Below are 23,854 nucleotides of genomic sequence, written 5' to 3'. Positions count from 1 at the left end.
CTGCTTCAGCTGCCTTCATGGTCATTGGAACAAATTGTTCTCATCTACCCATTCTGCCTGGGGAGAAGTTTTCATAAGCTTGGGGAAGACACTCTCCTAACTCACCAACAGGTTTGCCATCTTTCTGTTTCCCTCAGCTTGGTTCAGGCTGTCTGCTGAGATGGTTTTACCAGGATACAGCAGCTGTGCATGCTTCTTAGAGCCACAGGTGAGAGCTGAGTGCCAGGAAAACACCAAAGGTGGATGAGCAGCCTTGAAAAGGGCTCCACAAGTCCTCACAGCAGAGGAGCTAGTCCTCCCTGAACACACCCCTCAGGTCTTCCTAATTTCAAATTCATTGGCTAGATGTTAGTAAGTCTATATCCAAAGTCTGTCCACTTGGCAGGATCTTCCCGAGCTTACATTCTGCTGGCATAACCTCCGGCAATGAAACTTCAGGCCACGATGAAGTCTTAGAGCAGAACTCAGTAGAGTATATAATCAATAACCACTGATAAACGAATACCCATTTTCACTTCCCAAATACTTAAAACAAACTTCTGAATTCTGAATTATTTAGGACCCCTCCTTTCTCACCTATCCCACTGGAAATTGCTGAGGATTCACCTAATCAGTTTCTTCTGCGGGTCATTCAACCCTCAACATCTGAGTTAGAATCTCAAGGGTAAGAGCTGATGCTGGCAAACATTCTAAATCCTATCAAGCTGTGTTATGCATCTGTAAAGAGAACCAGTCTTAGAATTTAGAACAACAGCATGCCATTGTGGAAATGGGACAGGGCTAAGAAACAGAAGTCAGGATGTTGGTTCCAATCCCAGTTTTACCACTTTCTGCTTGTGTGACCTTGGGTAAATCCTTTCATCTAAGTCTCAGTTTTCTTTTTTTTTTTTTTAGTGAGGCAATCGAGGTTAAGTGACTTGCCCAAGGTCACACAGCTAGTATGGGTAAGTCTCAGTTTTCTTACCTACAAACACTGAGGCCCTTTACAGTTCTATTATCTATGATTTTATGAATTCTGGTTAGAATGGCCTAGTTTAAGACTATGACTTCCTAGGATTATAGATAAATCCCTTACGTAAAAGCAGATGATCTCTTAAATTCCATCTCAATCCTATGATTCTATAATTATAATGATTTCAGGGATGTGGAAGGGAGGGATTTCTGGCTAGAAAGTTAAAAGAGGATCTTCTTTCCTGGAATGTTTCAAAACTTGAATAAGTGTGGAAATGAACCAAATAGAAAACTATAAAGATATTTGGTAACAAAACCGTGGGCAAGTCTTTTCAAGTCACTTTGCAAATCTTAAAGTGCTATTTAATGCTAGCTAGTATTATGCTTATTATTATTATTACATTGCATTCAACACAGAAGCAATTCCTATCATATTGAAGGATGGGATTCAAATGGATAAATTCTCAAGTTCTCCCTTAACCATTTCAAATCTCTTTCTCCATCATACCTCCAACTCTGTCATACGCTCCCTATACCAGTGATTCCAAATATCCCCTAATGCCACTGTACAAAGAGTATGATAAATTTTTTAAAAAAGGAATAATTTGCAGTCCCAAATAGAGTGCTCAAGAAATTGAATTTGATATCTATTTATGGAAAGAATATGGAAAAATATTATGCATTTTTTCCAAATGCACATGGAACATTTATAAAAACTGATAATGCTGTAAGATACATACTAGTGACAAAAGGCAGAAAAGTTAAATATCATATTATCAGATAATAGGGATCGTTCTATGATTTCATTGGTGAGGAAACTCCTCTTTGCCACTGCAGGCTGGCACCTTTTCTACATTTTAGAGGGCTAGAATAAGTGACTTCTCAGGGTCACACAGTCTGTATATGTCAGAGACAGGACCTGAACCTAGGTCTTCCTGGTTATGCTAATTCTCTATCCGCTATATACCAAAGCCTTTCATCTCAGTTAAAAAAGCAATAAAAATTTATCAATAAGAGAAACAGAGCCAAAAGATGCAGGCTTAGGTACAAACTAAAATTATGTTAAATAAAGGTTTACTTACAGATCAAATTATAGAAAAAATCATAAAGATATTGATAAAATATATAACATTTATAGAATATAGCCATAGGAGTACTAAGAGGCTATTTTAAATCCTTTAACAATTAATATTCATATGCTATATGGACCAGGATGTATATTCACAAGTGAATTTTTTCCTTCACAGAATTTTTTAAAAATATACCACAATTTTTTTTTAATAGAGAAAGGTGACATTTTACCTGATTCTTTTGAGAATATAAATATGGTCCTGATTCCCAGCATAATAAAACTACAGCAAACAAAGAAAACTAAAGACCACTATCATTAATATGTGTAAAAATATGAAAATATTGGAAAATAAAGTACAACAGTATATATTATAATGATTAAATAGAATTTACATTAGAAGTGCAAGAATATTTTATTAGAAAATTTTATAATGACATCAGTACTAAACATGAAAACAATGTGATCTTATAAAGAGAAAAAGCCTAAGATATTTCATCCATTAAAAGAATTTTTCATTCATGAGATTTTTAAAGCATTTGACTCCAAAAGCTAGCAGTATATGTGTTGACAAATATTAGAAGTTCTCCAACTATGAACAGGGTGAAAGCAAAGATACCTACTTTCACCATCATTAACTCAGTTTTAGAAATGTTAGACATAATTTTTTAAAAATTAAGCAAACAAGTATAGACAAGGAAGGCTGAAATATCTATTATTTTGGAGCTACAGAGGCAGCTAGGTGGTACAATGAATACAGTGATGGTTTGGGAGTTACAAAAACCTAAGTTCAAATCCTGCCTCAGACACTAATTTAAGGGAGTGACAATGGACAAGTCATTTATTTTCCTTACCCTGTTTCTTCATCTGTAAAATAGAAATAATAATAGCATCTACCTTGCAGAGCTATTTTAAGATTCAAACGAATATATTGTATATATGCAATATATAATAGATTTATGTGATATATTCATAATACATTAACATACATAGTCATGTATATATGCTCTTTAAGCTCTTTGCAAAACACTTTACATCTATTCTCATCTGAAAATCACAATTCTGCAAGGTAAATGCTGTTACTGTCCATATTTTAGATATTACTTGATATTAAAATATATATTTATATATAATGCCACATACATGAAATAAGGTTACATAAATAACCTTAAAGAGTTACATAAATGTTAAGTATTTTTCTTCTTATATACAGATGATGTTATGTTGAAAGCCAGAGAGGGAAAAAAAGAACACCAAACAGAGAAAAAAAGAGAAGAAAACCAAAGGAGGAAAGGAAGGAAAACAAAAATGAAGAAAACAAAAAGAGGAAAAGGAAAAGGGGAGGGGGGGAAATAAAGGGAAGGAGGAAAGAGGGGAAAATCTCATCCTTAACCCACTTACTTTTCTGGCCCCTCATCCCTGTGACGAGCCCATTTTCTGCACACCTCCCATCCCTAGGATGAGTGCATCCTTTTCATCCCTCCCTACCCCCATCCTGATGAGCTCATCTTTTCTAGCCCCAATTCCTCTGATGTGCCACCCCTCCCCCATACCTCTGATGAGCTCACTCACTTCTGGCACAGCATCCCTGTCATTGGCCCATCCTTTTCTGACCCTGCATCCCTGTGATGAGCCCATCTTTTTCTTCCCCCACCCCTGTCCCTCTGATGAGCTCATCCTCTGCTAGTCCCCCATCCATCTGATGAAATTCTAGCCCCATCCCAGTCACTTCTGTTCCCCCATCCCAGTTCTGAGCCTCTGTTCCTGCTCGTCCCTATCTCTGTGGTGAGCGCATCCTTTTCTACACCCCACCCCCTCAATGAGCTCATCCCTTCTCCCCTCCACCCACCCCAGGTTTGGGTCCGTCCTCTTCCGCTCCCCTCCCCCACCCTGGGATGAGCAGCTCTCTGCTCAGGGTACCCCGCACGCCCCTCTCCTCTCCGGGGTCCCTTTCTCGGGGAAGGGAGACCGCACAGCCCGCGTCCATCCCGGCCCGGGCTCATCAACGTGCCGAGGGCGGAGGCGCCACAGCACGTGGGGCCAGCCAGGGCCCAGGAGGCGGGAGCAACTGCGCTCCCTCGGGCAGCCGCCCAAGCTCTTCTTCCGGCGGCCCTGCGTGCCGGCTTGAGAGCGTGGGAGCGTGCGCGTGCGTGCGTGCGCTCCACCGCCCTTCGTGCGTGAGGGCGCACTACGGGGCGTGCGCGCGCAGCCGCCCAAGGAGCCGGTGCCGGGGCTGCGGCCCCAGAGCAGCTGTAGTCCCTGGAGCCCGGGGTTGGGGGGGAGGAGAGGACGCCTCGCGCAGGGCCGGAGCCCGCAAACGGGGTTTGAACCGAATAGTGCGAATCCCGGATTCCTCCTTTTCCTTGACCGATGGAGTCACCAGTAGTTTGGACTTGGAAAGAAAAACCTCCTTTTTATTTATTTTCTCATATGTTCTGTTCATAACCTCCCTGTTACGGGCGTGACAGCAAACTTCCCCCATCACCCCTGCGGCCATCCCAAAATGAGCTTTTGTTTCAGGGAGAATCTCAGCGTCGTTAAGGTACTGATTTCGCAAATGAAGTCTGACCCCCTGGCTAGGAAGAGATAGACATTTGTATTCCATATGCATAGATATGCAAATTTGTTAGATTATATATTTATGTTATTATATATGTATATATCTACCAAATATTCATATATTGAGGTATAGTGTATGTATATATACATGCTTGCATGCACACATACACATACATGCATATGTATGTATATGTGCATATACATATATATATGTGGGTGGGTGGGTGTGTAGAGTTGTGTCCAACTCTTCTTGACCCCATGGATCATCCTATCCATGGTGTTTTCTTGGCAGATACTGGAGTGGTTTGCCATTTCCTTCTCCAGTGGAAGAAGGGAAACAGGCTAAGTGACTTGGCAAGGGTCACGCAATAAGTGTCTAAGGGCAAATTTGAACTCGGGTCTTCCTGAACTCCTGGCCAAGCACACCATGATTGTGTATGCATGTGTATGTATGCATGCATGCATGCGTGTGTGTATACATACATATACATGCATACCATATATTTACATTTATATATTTAAATGTATAGGAGACATCTAGGTTATCTACATATCTGTGCATATCTGTGTGTACTTATATATGCATATAAAAGGGAATGGGGTTTTTAGAAGCTGAAAGCCTTTTGACCCTGCAAGCAAAGACCCATCTTATATCGAAATATAATAGATATGTTATACAAACATGTTGTATTATATATACAAGTAAATATATATACTATTAAATATATCCTATTAAAGCTTAAAACTGCACTAAAGCTTTTGGGGTATGCTGTATATAATATCTTTTCCCTTCAATGTATATGTATATATAGATAATCTGCATATAGAATATAAATATTTATATCTATGTATTTATATAGGTAGACTATATAGAGGTATATTTTTATGTATATCTAGTTCCATATATACACATATGGATATCTGTATGTAGAATATGTCTACATAGATCTAGACATCCATATCTAAATAAATAGTTATATTTTAAAATATCTTTAAATATATCTTTATATACCTAGATATCCCTCCATATATCTAGATATATAAATAAATATATTTTGATATATAATGTGAATATATAATAGATATATAGTATATATTATCTAAATATGTAATGAATGTATAGCATAGATATAAATGTTATATCTAATAGCTAAATCTCTAAAATATACACATAATCTATTATAATTAACATAATTATAATATAATATAAGTGTATAATAGATACATGTTTTATGTCTAGATGTAGATTATCTAAATTTAGATATATTTAGATATGTTCTATATATTAATATTTAGATATAGCTATCTACATACATATACATACACATGAAATATATTGATGGTAAAGGTCAATGAGTAATGACTTCACATCATAGTCTGCATGCTGTTTATCCACTTGGTTTTCCCGTGTGGATGATTAGGCCAAATTCTTTTCAGTGATTATGAATCTTATTTAAGAAAAAATAATGAGCCTTGGATTTTTTTGCAATCAGCCCAATATTACTAGACAAGAAGAGTGTCTGGATTATCTCACTGTCCATTGGGAGTCCATCTTTGATTTGGGGTGTTCTAGACATCTCTATGATCGTCTTCCCCTTACAGGTATCCTGCTTTAGGGCTCATTTGATATTAAAAATCAAGAGAGTAATCAAACAAGGTATCTCTGATAATATTTTGATGAATCCTGTATGATTTTAACGTAGGTGTGGGAGCCACTTTGTTGGAGCAAATTTAAGGTTGCATTTTGTACTACTACTTTTTGATATTTGACATTTATCAAGCTCATAATGGGCTCTTGTATTTTCTGCCCATTTCAGGCAATTGTGGGACTCTGAAGATGTTTAATATAAAATAGTTGTGAAAGCCTACCCCTTCTCTCCTCCTGCCTTCATCAAGGCTACATTTCATGTGTGTGGAGCATTCTCAGAAACGTTTTGTAAAGATGAGAAAGCAGGAATGTAGTTCAGTGGACGTTGATTTTTTTTTTTCTTAGCTGCTTTTGGAGGTAATAATAAGGTATATGATTTTTTTTTCTTAAGCATTTGGTATCTCTCCCTATTTGAAAGATCTCAAGAATCAGTCGCTCAAAATTATGTCACCTTTAACATGTATACTTGGTCTAGTCCAACCCGTCTTCTTATCTTTTTTTTTTTTTGGTCGAATTCTACTTCTTTATACAGCCTGTATTAGAGTCCCAATGTGGTATCTTGATTCTCAGCAAAAGCCGAAACAGTTTGTTAGAAACCTTTTTGAAGATCTTTTCCATTTTTGTGACTTTGTTGCCCTTCCAATTCTACAGTGCTCTTAGGTTAATCTGGCTTAATTAGTTCTCTCAAAAACCTTTCTTTAGGGGCAGCTAGGTGTTGCGGTGGATAGAGCACCGGCCCTGAAGTCAGGAGGACCTGAGTTCAAATCCAGCAGCACTGGCCCTGAAGTCAAGAGGACCTGAGTTCAAATCCAGCCTCAGACCAAACACTTGGCACTCACTAGCTGTGTGACCCCGGGCAAGTCACTTAACCCCAATTGCCTGAAAAAAGAAACCTTTTCTTTAAAGTTCTGTTTTCCTCCACTGCTTTTTTCCCCTCTAAACTTTTTTTCCTCTAAAACTGTTTTATGAAGCTATAACCTTATAGAATCATGGACCTAGAGCTGGGAAAGATCTCTCCAGAGGCTCCTTGAAGTCCAGCTCCCTCATTTTATAGATAATGAAACATGCGGCCCTCACAGGTTAAATGACTTGTCCGGGTCACACAGATAGTAAGTCTCAAAGGTGGGATTTGAATCCAGGCCTTTTAATTCCTAAGCTATGGCTCTTCCCTTGTACCATGATGTCTCAAGTCTATGAGACAGCTTAATATTCTGAACTGGTATTGCCCTTGACGGCCGTGTCTCTTTGTTTGACAAATTTAAACAGTTGGTTTAAATGTTCGTATTGGAGTTCCCTCAATTGTACGTCATATTTTTATTATTTTTTCTAGGTTGGAATTGATTTTTATTTTTGCTCTAACAAATTAGTAGTCTGACTATGTACGGATTAAAAAATTACTCTCAGAACTCAAAATGGAAGTGATTGTTGATAAATCAAAATAAAATAATAAAAAAAAATTTTAAAAAATAAGAAAAAAATTACTCTCATGTCAGTAACTCACTGTTTTCTGTCCATTAGATTATAATCAGTTTCATTTTTTGTGACATCATATGATCCCACTGGGGGAGTAGAATGATGATGGCTCTGGAATCAGAGGGCCTCAGTTCCATATGGGTGTGGGAGTATACAGACAGACAGACAGACACACACACACACACACAAAATGATATGTGTGTGTGTGTGGTTTTTTTATAAATGACTTTGTGAACTTGAAGTCAAGAACATCTGGCTTCTAATCCCATCTCTTGTCACTTGTTACCTGTGTTATGTTGGGCAGCCTCTCTGGGCCTTGGTCTCTTCATCTGGAAAATGAGAGTTGTACTAATCAGTGGTGTCAAACTCAAATAGAAACTGGGGTCTGTAAACCAGCACGTCAACCCTGAGAGCCACATAGTGACTTAGAAAACCACATATTAACATCATGTTCCGTTGTATTTTTATTTATTTTGTTAAATATTTCCTAATTACACCTTAATCTGGGTCCAGCATGTGGCCTGTGGACCAGGTGTTTGACACTTCTATACTACATGACTTCTGAGGTCTCTTCCAACTCTAAAGCAGTTTCCTCTTTTCGAAAAAAGTATTCATGATCTATACAGCATAAGATTTATAGCCTACAAGCTTTAGCCTTTTGCATTTCTTATTACTGAACTATGTTTCCCAACATATTTTTCACCATCCTATATCACCCTGCCTTTGCATTGAAGTCACAAGGTATAAAAGCATGTGTTGGTTTGATTTGGAGCATTTCATTTGTATGCCTCCCCATTCATAACTAATGGGCCGTCCTTCTATTTCTCATCTCTACAAAACATTTCTGAGAATATTCCACACACATTAAATGTTCTTTTGATGAAGGCAGAAGGAGAGAAGGGGTAGGCTTTTACAAATATTTTACAGCAGACATCTTTATTTGTAAACTTAAGGATGGAAGGAAATCAAAGTGTTAGGAACATAACACTCGGGAAGTTGTCGGAGCTATGTTGACAGTTTTGTAGGGGCTGTTTCCCCAGTTGGCCAAGGAAATGGAGATCAGCTTAACTTGGGAAAGAGTCAGTGACTGAATAATCCAGATTTCCAGGGTCTTGATTATAATAGAAATCTTAAAGTAATTGACAACAGAGTTGAAAAGTTCTAAGTTGTTATTTGAAATAAGTTTTTATTGCTTCATTTTTTTCCATTACCATAATTCCTCTCAGTATTTCTTCTCTTCCCCCTCCAAAAGAGCCTCCCATACAACAAATAGTATTTTGAAAGACAAAAAAAGGAGAGAAAAAAAATCACAATTTATTTTTTAATAATCTGCTCTGCTACATAATCTGCTCTACTACGTAATTCTTTTTCATTTATTATTCCTTGTACTTAAAAATTTTACAACTTCTTATAAATTATAAATATTTTAAAATCTCATTTTCATCTCATTTCAATCAATTGCTTCTACGTATCTGAATAAAAACTTGGGAAGATTGTAAAACAGTATGATGGAAAATGGGGTTAGCTGAAGATTTTACAACATCATACATATAAAGCCAGAGGAGACCCTATAGACAGGTGAGAAAACTGTAGCCTAGAGAAATGACTTGACCAAGGTCATATAAGCAGTAAATGGCAGAGATATTTGAATCCAGGTTCTCTGAGTCCAAAGCTCAAGGTACATCATCCTAAATTCTTACTGAATCAATGAGAAAACAATTGTAAGTGACATTTATATAGGACTTTAAAATTCTCAAAGCATTTTCCATACATATCTTCCTTTGAGCCACACATTTTTTCTGTTTTTTTGTGTTTTTGCTAGGCCATGGGGTTAAGTGACTTGCCTAGGGTCGCACAGGTAGTAAGTGTTATGTGTCTGAGGCTGGACTTGAGCTCAGGTTCTCCTGAATTCAGGGCCAATGCTCTATCCACCGTGCCACCTAGCTGCCCCTTGAGCCACATTTTATATTTGTACAGATGTAGAAACTGAGTTTTAAAGAGGTTAAATGACTTTTCCTTGTTTATACAGCTGCTGTCAGAGGTAGGATTTGAACTCAGATGTTTGTGGCTCCATGTCAGCATATGATCAAAAACTCCATCATGAAAAGGTAGGACATAATAAAATACCATACTTGTTCCAATTGCGGTAAGCTAAGAGACTTTGCTGTTCTGTAAAGAATCTTGTAAACCCTAAAGCACTACATAAATGTTTACTGGGGGAAGGGGAGGGGGGGAATAAGCATTTACAGATTGTCAGCATTTCCTGTATCCAAGTGCCGGGGATGCAAATGGAAAATTGAGACAATCCTTGTTCTCAGGTAGTTTACATTCTGATAGGGGAGCCCAGACTTAGGGAAGGTTTCAGCTGCAGGTCAGATGGAAAGATCCCATGGTCCCTTAGGGTTCAGTGGCAAAGCAGGTGGTCTTGCCTCTTCTTTAGTGTCATTTCCACTGGTAAAATCATGCCATAACTTTACACAGCAACAAAACTCAGTTTTAAAAAAATGGACGATTTTGGTATTACCTTTTGGGCATATAGTCATCCTTTCCTTCAAAAACAATAGAAAACTAGTTAAGTGTAAGTATACTAAAAATGTATGGTTCCATGCCCCATTAGTCACAATTGCTCCTTTAATTAGTTTTACTTGGCTATTTGTAGGAATTTTACATTAACTGGAAGTATATTGGGGGCTTGTATCATGCCAAAACAAAATGTAAGTATTTTGGATAAATAGACAGCCAGAGAAGAGAACATTCTCACTACAAAAGTCCTTAGTATTGTCAAATGATTTAACAACAGAAGATTTTTTGGTGGAAATAACTATTATCTGCTTTGCCCAAGGCCTTTCATCTCCTCAAAGTGTTGTCTCCTCCTGGAAGGTGAGCTCCTTGAGATCAAGGACTGTCTTGCTTTTCTATTTGTATCTCAGTGCTTTGCGCATAGTAAACACTTCACAAACACACACACACACACACACACTCATTTGGGGCTGTATTTCCAAGTTCTTCATCCCCAAATATCAGAGCACTGAAATCATAAAATGTCAGAGCTGGAAGAAAACTTAGAGGTCATTCCATGTAACCCTTAATTTTGTAGATGAGACCAGAGATGTGAAGGAAGTGCTCAAGGCCACACAGCTAATTACTGGCAGAACTGAGGCAATAAATGAGGCCCCAGCGCACAATACTGCCTCCCCAGTCATCATCAGTAAATTATTATTTCAGGAAAAATAAAATTGTGATAATGTCATATCATAATCAATCTCTAATTGACTAACTTTGGAACTAAATAAAGAACAGGCATAGAGTGTACTCCAGGCTTTTGGATCACTCTCCTAACTCACTAGAAGAACCAGCTAAAGAATGGGGGCATCTGGGGGCAGCTAGGTGGCACAGTGGATAGAGTACCGGCCCTGAAGTCAGGAGGACCTGAGTTCAAATCCGGCCTCAGACCAAATACTTGACACTTACTAGCTGTGTGACCCTGGGCACGTCAATTAACCTCAATTGCCTAAAACTAAAAAAAAAAAAAAAATGGGGGCATCTAATTACTGCTCCCCTCAAGATACACGGGGTCACCCTGAGATGTTGGAGGTGGTTTCAAATACTATTGCTCCTGAGTACCTATCCATTGAGTTCCCCCCAATATTTAACCATTTAGTCTCCCTAATGTCAATTAGCTTTTGCAAAGGGATATTTACTGAGAAAGTACAACAGAATCTGAAGTACAGTAATATAGGGCCAAAAAAAAGGAGCCCTCTACCCTCTGCAAACACTCACCTCCTGGGAAGAGCATCCTAAAATAGAGAGCCCCTCCCAGATCCTCTCTTTATTCATTCATTCATTCATTCATTCATTTATTCATTTATTTATTTTTTTTATTTAAGGAGGGGACTCAATGTAGACACCCCATTATTTCCCACCTGGTTGTTCACGTGGACTTTACTGTTGTCTCCAGAAACTCATCTTCCTGCTAGGTCAAATCAACTGAGACTCTTACCTTCTCTGCACTTCCTAACTCTGGGGCCTTTCTCTCCCTCTGATTGAAGAGGGTAGAGGGTGGACATCAGAGGGCTCCTCCCATATCCTCTCTATAACAGCAATCAGCCCAAGGCAGACACCTCATCATTTCCCACCAGGCTGCCAGACTTCGTCATGTCCCGAAACAGGGTACTCTCCATTCCTTCTTCTCTCCCCCTTTCAGCTTCTCTTTCTCTGTTGTCTTGCACCGTTAGATTGTGAGCTCCTTCAGGGCAAGGACTGTCTTTTGCCTGTCTTTGTATCCCTGTGGCTGGGCACGGTGCACAGAGTAGGGCTTAATAAGTGTTTATTGACTATGCAGTTGGTTCAGACTTAAAATGATGGGTTCACAACATTCCATGCCAAACAGCTGACCCACATGCATAAGCTTCCTCATAGACCCACACTTGAAGCACAAAAGTACTGAAACTAAGGTGTTAGGAGTCCTGGCACTGGGAGTTCTTTTCTTTCCACAGCACAGTGCCCCATCAAGTTCATGTTTGGGCCTGGCATACCCAAAGGATGAGTCATCCTTCTGTTTGGCTGTGAATTCTCAGTCAAGCAGACTACTTCCCAGGGCTGAGTCTTCAACAGACTTGCCTGCTGGGCTCCTGGCAGACCCTTGTTACCATCTCAAGTTGCTGGATTTCTAGTGGTAGTTCTGACGTTTTAACGTTCACAAAGTTGCTAACCTGGTCTACTCTGCTCCTGGATATACATTTACCTAAGACTGTCTTTTGCCTCTTTTTGTATCCCCAGCACTTAGTACAGTACATAGTGGATGCTTAATAAATATCTGTTGAATTTATTGAACCAGGACAGAATAAACAAACAGGTGCCATGTATTCATAGACACATTGTTGTTGCTATTTGTCCTTCATTCTCGAAGAGGACCATGACATCAGGAAGGTGATGCCATGACTATAGCAGCTGAGTTGAGAAGGGGCTTCTCTCTCTGTGCCTTGAGTGGGGGGTGGTCCCCTCCACCCTCTACTCTCCCGCCCCCAGCCACAGCAGCACACAACAAGGAGACCTCTTCACTAAGGGCAGAGAAGGGAATGAGAGGTTGTCTGCCTGCTCCATGTTTATGCACACTTAGTTCTGGCTCAGCAGCCAATTAAAAGGCTTTTTATCACCATGAAGTAAGCTGACAGGAAGTTGTCAGAGGATACCAGTATGTACTCTGAAATGGAAGAGAGGGTCCTTCCATTACACATACCCAGAAGCAGGCTCCCCAGGACTCCATGTGGGTTGGAATCAAGCAGGTTAAAGTGTCCATGCTGTCAGGGTTAGACCCTCACTAAAGCTAACAACCCAATGTCCTTATCTATTGGACTTGTGTAGACATCTTGGTGACTCTTCCGTTCCCCACCATATATATGTATTTCTTTTCTTTTCATATCATGTCTCCCTCATCCCTTTTCTAGTGCATTTCTTTTTTTCCTTATCCCTTGTTTTTCCCCTTTGCCCCATACCTATACTTTGGGTCTCCCAATGCCCTTTAGGAGTAAATCGAAAGGGCTTGGGAAGTGTTTAGTGCTATAATAATAACTGAAAGTTGTATAGTGGTTTAAGGTTTGCAAAATAGTTTATATCCCTTGTCTGTCCCATTTGAACCTCACAACAACCCAGTGGAGTAGGAACTATTGCCTTTATGATTCCCATTTTACAGTTGAGGAAACTGAGGCTGAAAGGGTTAATGATGTGCCAATGGTCATAAAGTTTAATATATGACAGAGGCGGGATTTGAAACCAGGTTTCCAAACTCAGGGCTCAACCTTCATCCACTGTGCCATGCTGTCCCTATACAAAAAAATATGAATGTAAGGATGGAGTCAGGAGGATGTGTTAATTGACGTGGTTTTGGTCATTTTTGGTCATTGTCACATACAGGACAGGCAGGGCACCTGAGCAGCAGAAGACAGTAGGTACCAGGTGCCTGGGAAGTCAAACCACCTCCACCACCACGTCTCCCCTCGGATCCTGGCAACATTTAATAATGACATTAAATAAGAGAAGAGGCATTAATAGCTGCTTTACTGCATCCTAAGGACCATGGCTGTCTCCATCTCAGTTGCAGCTGACACCTTCTCTCTGTCTTCCTATTTCCTCTGTTAGGAGGCTCTATGAGGCTCCCTACAGGAGCCCCTAGGGACTACCTTAACTTTTCTAATTGAATCCCCAATACTTAGCACTGGCTTGTGCACATGGTGGATTGTTGTCCTTTGTTCTAGAAGAGGACCAAAATGACATCGCTCTGCTAGAGTCAAGTTTCAGTGTGTCCGACTGTCGCTGATCAAACCAACATGAGCTCAGAATGCTCTACCACAAGTCAGGCACAAACAGTCCGTGTGAACATTTGGGGTGGGTTCTTTAAATCTGCGCATCTCGCATTTCTTTTGAGTTGCTTCAGTTCTCCTTTCTCATAGAGACAGCACCTTCTCTGATAAGGGCACGCTGTGCTGGGCAGTCCTGTGCCAGTGTCTCCGTGTCACACAATCAATTCCAGAGTTAAGAGAGACCTTGAGCGTGTCCTTGTATCACTTCTTGAGACCGCTTGCCCTCTGTGAGTTCTCCATAAAATAGTCTTTTTGACGAGTGTATGTTTTTCACCTGCTAAGTGCTTAATAAATGCTTCAATCTTTCATTCACTGTTCCTTCTTTGTATCGAATAAAATCACAATAACTTTTCTTCAGGACAAAGGAATAAGAAATTTACCCTCAAATGGCCTGGGAGAGAGATTAATCTGTTCCCTCTGTGCTTTATAGCTAAAGCTGCTCTGCCTTGCATTGTTGGGGGTCTTAACTTTCTTTTCAGTCAGTTTCTCAGCTAAAACTTTTTCATATAGGATTTTTTTTTTCTGGTGGCACAATATATAGACTTCTGGGCCTCAAGTCAGGAAGACCTAAGTGCAAATTCAGCCTCAGATAACTTACTTGGTGTGTGTGACCCAGGACAAGTCACTTCACCTTTATCTGACTTTTCTCAACTGTGAAATGGGAATAATGGTATCTACTTCACAGGGTTGTTGTGAGGATCAAATGAGATAATATTGGAAAAGCACTTCGCACAGGAGCTGGCACATAGTAGGCACTATATAAAATGCTTATTCCATTCCATGTTCACCTTCTGTCACTCCAGAGCTCATAAATATTCTGTCTCTATGTGTGTGTGCATGTTCCTTATTTCACAAGCCCCATCACCATTTGTCTCTTCCAAAGCAAAAGCAGGCATTTGACAAACAAAAGTTTTGGGTTTGGTTAGGAGAGAAAACTTTTAAGCCCTGGATAAGTAAAAATGAAGATGTTAGATGGCATGATTGTGGCATGTTTTATACAGTCCCACAGTTAGGAAGGGTAACAGTTCAGAGGTCATCCTTCGCAGGCACCATTTCTTCCTATCACATGGAACGCTTTGCTACTGGCTTAAGGTGTAGGAATTAAATGCTCCATTGAGAATATTTCCTAGTTCCTTTGCTTTCTCAATACCCAAAATATAGTCTTGGAACAGTTGTGTGGGGCCTTGGGCCCAAAGAAAAATATTTTCTATCTTACAATATAGGCTCCAGATAAAGCCAACCTAGGATTGAATTTAGATGAAGTATTGAGCCCTAAGAAATGGGGAGAATACAAAGAAATATGGGGAAATCTTTGAAGTAATACAGAATAAAAGTAGAATCATAAAAACATACAGAATGCAACCATGCAAAAATATAGTAATAAAATTATAAAAGCAACAAGATAGGAATTACACAGAGAAAAAGAACAGAAGAGGACATGGAAACAAACAGAAGTTGTTGCTATAATTCTGTTAAAATTAATATACATCCTTTAAAATTGTAAATATAAAAGCTTATAGATTTATGTATAATCATTTAACATTAATTATTAAGTTTAGGATTTTTAAAAATTAAATACCAGATTTTCAGAAATTGGCCCATGTGGGAGAAAGAAAAAAAAATGCTATTGCAGCTTTGTTATTACCTGAATCACCCTGGGCAAGTCACTTCACTTCTTTTGGCCTCAGTTTGCTCATCAGTAAAATAAAGGGGTTGAACCAGATAATCTCTAAGATCCCTTTTACCTCTGGATCTAGGATCCTGGAACCCTGTGATCTCTAAGCAGCCTTTCCCTTCACCCTGACAAGGTTCTCTAGAAACAATAGCCTTCTGCCACTATTCTGAATCAGGAAACATCTGCACCTGCCAGAGGGTTAGTGAGTCTCTACTTCTTACCATCAAAATAAGAAGGGGGAAAAATCACTTTTTTTTTCCATCTTTGTTATCAAACTGTCAAGTATCTCAGAGTACTGAACAACTGAGTCATAAACAGTATCTCTCACTTGTCATGTTAAGACTTGTTTTCCAAAGATAATTCCAACAAGGCTGGCTCACACCATAAACTTGGATGCAGACAATGGTTTCTTCTTTGTGTGTTTTGCCTGATAGACTGAACCACAGGAATTTCTCAAAGAGCAAAACTTTATTTCAGTGCCTGAGTGCTGTTATTCTACAGCACAGTGAGGTATGTTCATTTGCACCTGTGCATGTCAGTGACAGATTTGCTTGATGCCAACCACCATGTTTTGTTTTGTTTTTTTCAAATCTTATTGGTTCACCCATGGTAAAATTAGTAAGATGTCAGTCGTTTGCCCCAGATCCCCACAACACTAAGTGTGAGTAAGTCCCACACAACAGAAGTCAGTTCTGTGTCAGACACAACTTGTGGAGGAGAACTCGGTGATAAGTGAGCAGAAAATAAAAAAGACGAGAAGAAAACAGGCGCAGCTCTCATCCCCTCAGCTCACCCTTTCACCTCTTTGTTTCTCACTCATTATGAAATACAGGACAGAAAAATGAGTTTCAGCTCAGTGTGGCCTTGCTAGGCATATCTAGATATCAAACGTTACTGTCACATGCATTATTTCAATGACATTCTTACCCAAGGGTACACATTAAGTAAGTTTAGAGGAAACCTTTCACTTTTTGGAGAATCTGAAATGTCCTTGACCTGCTAGTTCTTGGGACCCATGATAAGTGAATGTCCCAAAAGCCTTGAAGGCAGGCAACCAAGAGTGGCCACGTATTCCTTCCTCCTATCTTTTATTAGGTCTGACTGCCCTAGCCTGAAGAAGAACCCTAAGCGTAAGTGGATTTCTGTAACATATACTTCAACACTGAAGTACTAAAATATGTGTACATACATGTAAAAAAATTATATTTTCTTTTTTCCCTTGTAAGTATTGTAAGTAATAATAGTAATAATAACTAGCATTTATCACTTCAAGGTGTGCAAAACACTTTTCAGATATTATTTTGTTTGATCCTCTCAACCTCAGAGGTAGGTGCTGTTATTTCCATTTTGCAGATGAGGAAATTAAGTCAGACAGATGACTTATTCACAGGTAATAAGTGTCTGAGGCTGAACTTGAACCTGGGTCTTTCTGATTCCAGGTATAGTGCTCTAGCCACTAAGCCATCCAACAGTGACTATTTGTGTTGCCTTCATGCTAACCATATTGGAGAGATGAGAATACTTATGTAGGTGAGATATTACCATGCTGTTCCAAAGAAACAGAAGAACAAATGTCACTCAGAATTCTCAGCCTACAAACAGTGCAAGCTAGGTGGCGCATGGATGAAGTGCCAGGCCTGGGATCAGAAAGACTCATCTTCCTGAGTTCAAATCTGGCCTCAGACACTTCCTAGTTGTGTGACCCTGGGCAAGTCACTTGACCCTGTTTGCCTCAGTTTCCTCACTTGTAAAACAAGCCGGAGAAGAAAATGGCAAATTACTCCGGTATCTTTGCCAAGAAAACCCCAAATAGGGTCACGAAGAGTCGAACGCTACTGAAAACAATCAAACAACAAAAAGTCTTCCTGAGGACTTCTCTGACCATGTCATTCCTCCACCAAAAAAACAAACAAGCAAAAAAAAACCTTCAGTGGTTCTTCGTTGTCTGCTATATGCATTGCAAGTCACTTAAAACTAGCATTCAAGTCCAGTCACAATCTGACACTAATATCCCTTTCTGGTTTTATTATATACTAATTTGTTTCATATATTCAATGTTCTAGTCCAACTGAATTACTCTGAATTTATCATTTGTGGGGTGCCTGCTGTCCTCATGCCTTGGATGATTCCTGTAACCCCTCCATCTCTATTTGATAGGGGTTGGGTTTTTGTTTTGTTTTGATTGGTTGGTCGGTTTGATTTGGTTTTTTTTTAAAGACTGGGTCTCCCCATCTCACCCAGGATGAAAGTATTAGGGGTAAACATGGAACCAGTCCCACAGCTAATTAGCACCGGAGCTTGGGTGTGCTTTGTTTCTGATCTGGGCCAATTTACACCTCCTTAGACACCCTGGTGGTCCCTTGCTCCCAAGGGGTCACAATATTAATGTCAAACAGAGTAGACTCCTGATTGGCCTAGACCAGTGTAGCTCAGAATTCCTGAGCTCACCTCAGCTTCCCTGGGGCTAGGATTACAGGTGTGTATCACCATGCCCAACTGTTTTTGGATGTTATTTTTTTTTAATTTGCAAACTTTTTCCAACACCCCCAACCAGCTCACATTTGGATGGGCATCAAGGACAAAGAGGCATTTGGTAACTCAACCAAGAAGGAGGGCATAATTTTTTACTATTAGGGTGCCTTAAGTGGCTTAGAGGTTTTCCTATTTAGAAACAGTATTTCTTTGTCTCTTTTTTTCCCTATGATTTGATTTGACAGCAGCAGCAAGTTAGTAGGACTCCCTCTAAAGAACTGTGGATCCCAAAAGCATCTGTCCTTGGTTGAGATTCTAAAACATGGTGGTGACTAAGGCTATGGAGAAATTCCTTTAATGTGTAGTTGGTGAATCCTACTCGGAATCGTATTCTTTTACTTCTTTCTAGCTCATGACATAAATCTTTTCTGATGACATTATTTGTCCTAGTTCAGGGGTCCTTAACTTTTGGGGATAGCCTGGTGAATCTTCTGGATCTCTTCTCAGAGTAATGACTCATTACCTACATTCATAATAGAAGGAAATGCTCAATTTTAATTAGAAGTTGGTGAAAATAAAGATGTAATTTTTTTCCATCTGAATTCACAGAACCCCTCTAATCTGGTCCACGAACCCCATGTTAAGAAATCCCATCCCATATGAACAGGCAGTTTTCATATAAAGAAATTAAAGCTATTTATAGTCATATGAAAAAATGCTCTAAATCACTATTGATTAGAGAAGTGCAAATCAAAACGACTCTGAGGTTCCACATCATACTTATCACACGTTGCTAACTGTGAACTGATTCAACTTTTTGGAGAGCAATTTGGAACTGTTCTCAAAGGGCTATAAAAATGTGCATACCCTTTGACTCACCAATACCACTTTTAGGGCTGTATCCCAAAGAGATCACAAAAATGGGAAAAGGACCCACATGTACGAAAATATTTGTAGCAGCTCTTTCTGTGGTGGCCAAGAATTGGAAATTGAGGGGATGCCCATCAATTGAGGAATGACTGAACAAGTTGTGGTATATGAATGTAATGGAATACTGTTGTACTTTAAGAAATAATGAGCAGGCAGACTTCAGAAAAACCTGGAAAGACTTACATGAACTGATGCTGAATGAAGTGAGCAGAACCAGGAGTAAACATTAACAGCAACATTGTGCCATGATCAACTTTGATAGACTTAGCTCTTCTCAGCAATGCGAGGATCTAAGCCATCTTCAAAAGTCTCATGATGGAAAATGCTGTCCTCATCCAGAGAAAGAACTGTGGAGTCTGAATGCAGATCGAAGCTATTTGCTCTTTTTTTCTTCTGTTTTGTTTTGGTTCTTCTTTCTTGCTGTTCCCCCTATTTGTTCTCATTCTTCTTTACAACATGACTAATGTGAAAATATGTTTAACAGAAATGTAAATGTAGAGCCTGTATCAGACTGCACACCATCTTGGGAAGAGGGGAGGGAGGGGGAGGAAATTTAAAACTCAAAAGCTTGTGAAAGTGAATGTTGAAAACTAAAAATAAATTAATTAATTTAAAAAACAAGAAACCCTATCCTAGACAGTAGTTCTAGCAAAATGTAGCGATCTTTTTTTTTAGTCTATTCCCCTTATTAACTCATTTTAATTCACATATGATGCAGCATGGAATAGTGGATAGAGGCATGGTAAAAATCTGGATTTAAGCCCTTCTCTGATACATACTAGTTATGTGACCATGGAAAAATGACAACCTCTTAGCATCCTCTGGAAACTCTGCACTGGCCATTCCCCATCCCTAAAATATACTCCCTCAATTCCAATTTGTAGAAATCCTCTTCTTCAAAATACAGCTCAAGGATAGCCTTCTATATCAAGTCTTACTTGACCCCTCAGTTGCTAGTGCCCTCCCTTCCAACTACCTTGTATTTATTTGTTTTTGCCTTATTTTTATTCTGTGAGTGCTTTTATGCAGTGTTTTCTCCTGGGAACACATTCATTTGGGAAAAGGTTGCTACTGATGCTTGTAGTGTTATTGGATTGGTTTTTTAAAATTTCTTTTTCTTTTCCATTTAAAAGTTTTTGCTAAGTCTATGATGTTTTTTGCCCAGAATTCTATTATTCTATTATATCTATTATTATTATTATTTTATTATAGGCTAGACTTGTATTGGTTGATGTCAGAGGTGCTCAGTTCACCCTGAAATCAAGGGCTTGAGCCATTTGAGTTATACTTACTGGAAAACACACCTTACATGGGGTTGGTGTTGGCTGGCACATGTATGACATGAACATTTTGCATACTCTGTTGTGGGAAATGATTAAGCTTAAAAGTCTACCTTTGAATTTGAAACATAAGGAACTATTCAGCTGAACTTCTTTGAAGGTTATTGGATTTTAAAACGTGGGTTATTGTTGACTAGTCCTTCTACCACGATTTTCCTGTAACCTTAATCTGCTTCTCCATCCTTAATCCCTGAGTAGGCGTCTGTCACAGAGATATGTTTCCTTAGGTGGATTTTCATGTCAGAACTGTCTATCTCTTACCTTTCCAGGCACATACTAGGAGTTTGCATTGATTAGTTTTCTGAAATGTTTGGACCTGTGTACACAGCTGGCCAAGCTGAGCTGTTTCTGAAACATTGAACTGTGATGAGTCATCCGTTCCATGGCCCGTTAGTTTCCCACTCTATTTTCTAAGCCTGCTACCCCTCTCATTCTGACTGCTGCAAACCCACTTATTTTCAAATTTGCTCAACAGCCATTACATACAAACCAAACCTAGTTCATACACAGGATGCTAAAACAGTATATGCAGTGAGGAACAAGGATTAAAAAAGAGATAATGATATAAGATGTTTTCTTAGATACTACTTATGTGGAGAGAAGATATGCCACAAGTCTGGCTGCCAATAAAAGTAAATAAAATATTCTGATATCCTCCATCATTCCCAATTAAATTAGGGGAATCCAATCATTCTAACTGATAATTTTTCAGTAAAATATATCACATTTTAATTTGAAGACACCAACGTGACATTTGACCAGTACAATCTTAGGTGGCAAAAATCTTAGACCTGACAAATATGTGTAGTGAGTATGTGTGTGTGTGTGTACACACATATATATATGCATATGCATAATTTATGTGCCTGAAGGAAAAATAAAATATTAAGTTTTAAAAGAAAATAAAATTCAATAACAAAACAATTTTATTAATATCCAAAACCCTTTAAGGTATCCTGAATTTCTTTCAGAATAAACATCTCTGCCTACTTTCTTAACCTCCTCTAAACCAACCTTTGCTCAAATGCAAACATTTTTATTTTTTTGCTTTGTTTAATCACTAGTTTTGCAACAATAGTATTTTTATTTTTAAATGCAAATATACAAACTCAGCCATTGTGTGGGTTAAATAAGCTTTAATAGTCTGACCTGAAAAACCACTGCCGTCACCCTCCCACTATTTATAACATTATTTAACAAACATATTTAGAACATTATTTATAATGGGCAGCTAAATAATTGGGCAATGGATACAGCACCAGGCTTGGAGTCAGGAAGACCTGAGTTCATATCTGGCCTCAGATATTTACTATCTGTGGGACCCTGAGCAAGTCACTTAATCCTATTTGCCTCAGTTTTCCCATCTATAGAATGAGCTGGAGAAGGAAATGGCAAACCACTGTAGTGTCTTTGCCAAGAAAATCCCAAATGGGGTCACAGAAAGTCAGAGACAACTAAAATAACTGAATAAAAAAATTAATTAATTAATTAATTAAATTAAATAACTGAACAACCATCATGTGGCCTCAGTTGATACAGCTGCTGGAAGGAAAATTTCTTCTTTCTTCTCTCTCTGCCCCTTCAAGTCCTACCACTAGAGTATTCTGCACAATCTACTTAACTTCTCACGACCCTAGACAACACTCTAAGACTACAAACTGTGGAGCAGTTGCAAATCTACATTGATACAAGGAGTTTCTCTGAGAATTCTCTATACTAATGAAATCACAGGTCTCGATTGGGTGGAAGAAAAGTTGTTAGTGCTGGCAAAAATCTTAGAGCTCATCTAATCCAACCCTGTTGTTTTGTAGGTGAGGAAACTGAAGCCCAGAAGGAATATCTGATTTACCCAAGGTAATAGAATTCGTAACAGAGCCATGATTAAAAGAAAATGTAGTGCCATAGAAAGTGTATATCTTTGGAATCAGAGAATCTGTGTTCATGTCCTTGCTCTGATACTTCGTGGCTGTGGAAAGGCTGTTTATCCCCTGTGGGCCTCAGCTTCCTCATCTGAAAAATAAAGGGATTGGAGTAGATGGCCCTGTGAGGTCCCTTCCAGGTCCAAACTCTAAATTCAGTTCCCTTCCCACTCTACCCTATGGTCTACAATGGTGTTTTTCAAACCTTTGTGACCCTTCTGTGTCCCAGTGCCAAGACCATGGTAGTCACAGCTTCTACTATCACTTTCATCAAAAATTCCGCACGAATCCTTCACTATGCCAAAGATGTTGTGAAACTACAGTCAGTGCAGTGGAGAAGAAACAGCAGAACTTGGATAGAAAAAGAGGAAGGCATTGGAATCACTGGAAGCAACCAAGAGGATCAAGGCTTAACATTTCATTTAGTAAATAGAAGCATGAACATAATTGTGCCGTCACCCAGTCACCTTACATAAGATCTGTGTCTTAAGCCCACTGGTTTCCTAGTCTGTGTTTGGGCCCACTGCAGTCTTCATAGCCATGGAAATATATAAACAGAACCAATGGATATTGAAGGCCTGAGGAGACCTTCTCCCACTAATGGTTATAAGCTCTGAGCTCACAAAAAGGCCAGGTTCAGCCCTAGGGAAGCCTTCCCTCTGAAGAGGGGGATCAAGCTTTTCCTCATAGTCTTGGCTCTTTATCAAGCCCTAGGGAAAATTCCTTAAAGCTTAAGTTTTCCATCAGGTCTTAATGTATAATGCAAATCAAGTATTTTTGTTGTGATTGTTCAGCCCTGTGTCTAACTCTTCCTGACTCCATGGACTATATTAGCACTCCAGGCCTTTCTGTCCTCCATTATCTTCTGATATCTATCCAAGCTGATGTTCATTATTTCCATGACACTAACTATCCATCTAGGCAGCTAGGAGGCACAGTGGATAGAGTGGATGGAGTGCTGGGTCTGGAGTTAGGAAGACCAGAGTCTTCTGGCCTCAGACACTTATTAACTATGTGACTCTGGGCAAGTTACTTAACCCTATTTACCACAGTTTCCTCATTTGTGAAATGAGCTGGAGAAGGAAATGGCAAACCATTCCAGTATCTTTGCCAAGAAAACACCAAAAGGGGTCACAAAGAGTCAGACATGACTGAAGAACAACAAATCTATCCCTCCTCAACATCTGCCTTCCCCTTCTCCTTTTGCCTTCAATCTTTCCCAACATCAGGGTCTTTTCCAATAAATCCTGTCTTCTCATTATGTTGCCACAGTATTGAAGCTTAAGCTCCAGTATTTGTTCTTCCAAAGAATAGTCTGGGTTAATTACTTTAAGTATTGATTGATTTGATCTCCTTTGCTGTCCAGGAAACTCTCAAAAGTCTTCGCCACAATTTGAACATGTTCAGCATTCCTTACAATCCAACTCTCAGAGCCCTACATTACTCCTACATTACTACT

General features: G+C 39.2%; 2 long non-coding RNA genes across 3 annotated transcripts in view; both read left to right on the top strand.

The window, feature by feature from the left end:
* LOC114024486 lies at nt 1-3,293 on the top strand. Its single transcript, XR_003566904.1, has 3 exons — nt 1-111; nt 560-664; nt 3,234-3,293. It is a non-coding gene; the product is annotated as an uncharacterized LOC114024486 (long non-coding RNA).
* Nucleotides 3,294-4,283: 990 nt separating this feature from the next.
* Nucleotides 4,284-23,854, top strand: part of LOC114024485 — a 59,466-nt gene continuing 39,895 nt past the window's right edge. Inside the window, exons 1-3 of one of the 2 annotated variants that reach the window (XR_003566903.1) lie at nt 4,284-4,562; nt 9,730-9,808; nt 13,614-14,011. This is a non-coding gene — a long non-coding RNA (uncharacterized LOC114024485). Of the gene's footprint in view, nt 4,563-9,729; nt 9,809-13,613; nt 14,012-23,854 lie in introns of those variants that run through there. The other variant, XR_003566902.1, reaches the window with a different exon arrangement.

The sequence above is a fragment of the Vombatus ursinus genome, unplaced genomic scaffold (assembly GCF_900497805.2).
Source record: "Vombatus ursinus unplaced genomic scaffold, bare-nosed wombat genome assembly UNPS02014821.1, whole genome shotgun sequence".
In the NCBI taxonomy this organism is placed as follows: domain Eukaryota; kingdom Metazoa; phylum Chordata; class Mammalia; order Diprotodontia; family Vombatidae; genus Vombatus; species Vombatus ursinus.
The sequence above is the reverse complement of the archived record's forward strand: the minus strand, read 5'-3'. Positions and strand labels throughout refer to the sequence as shown.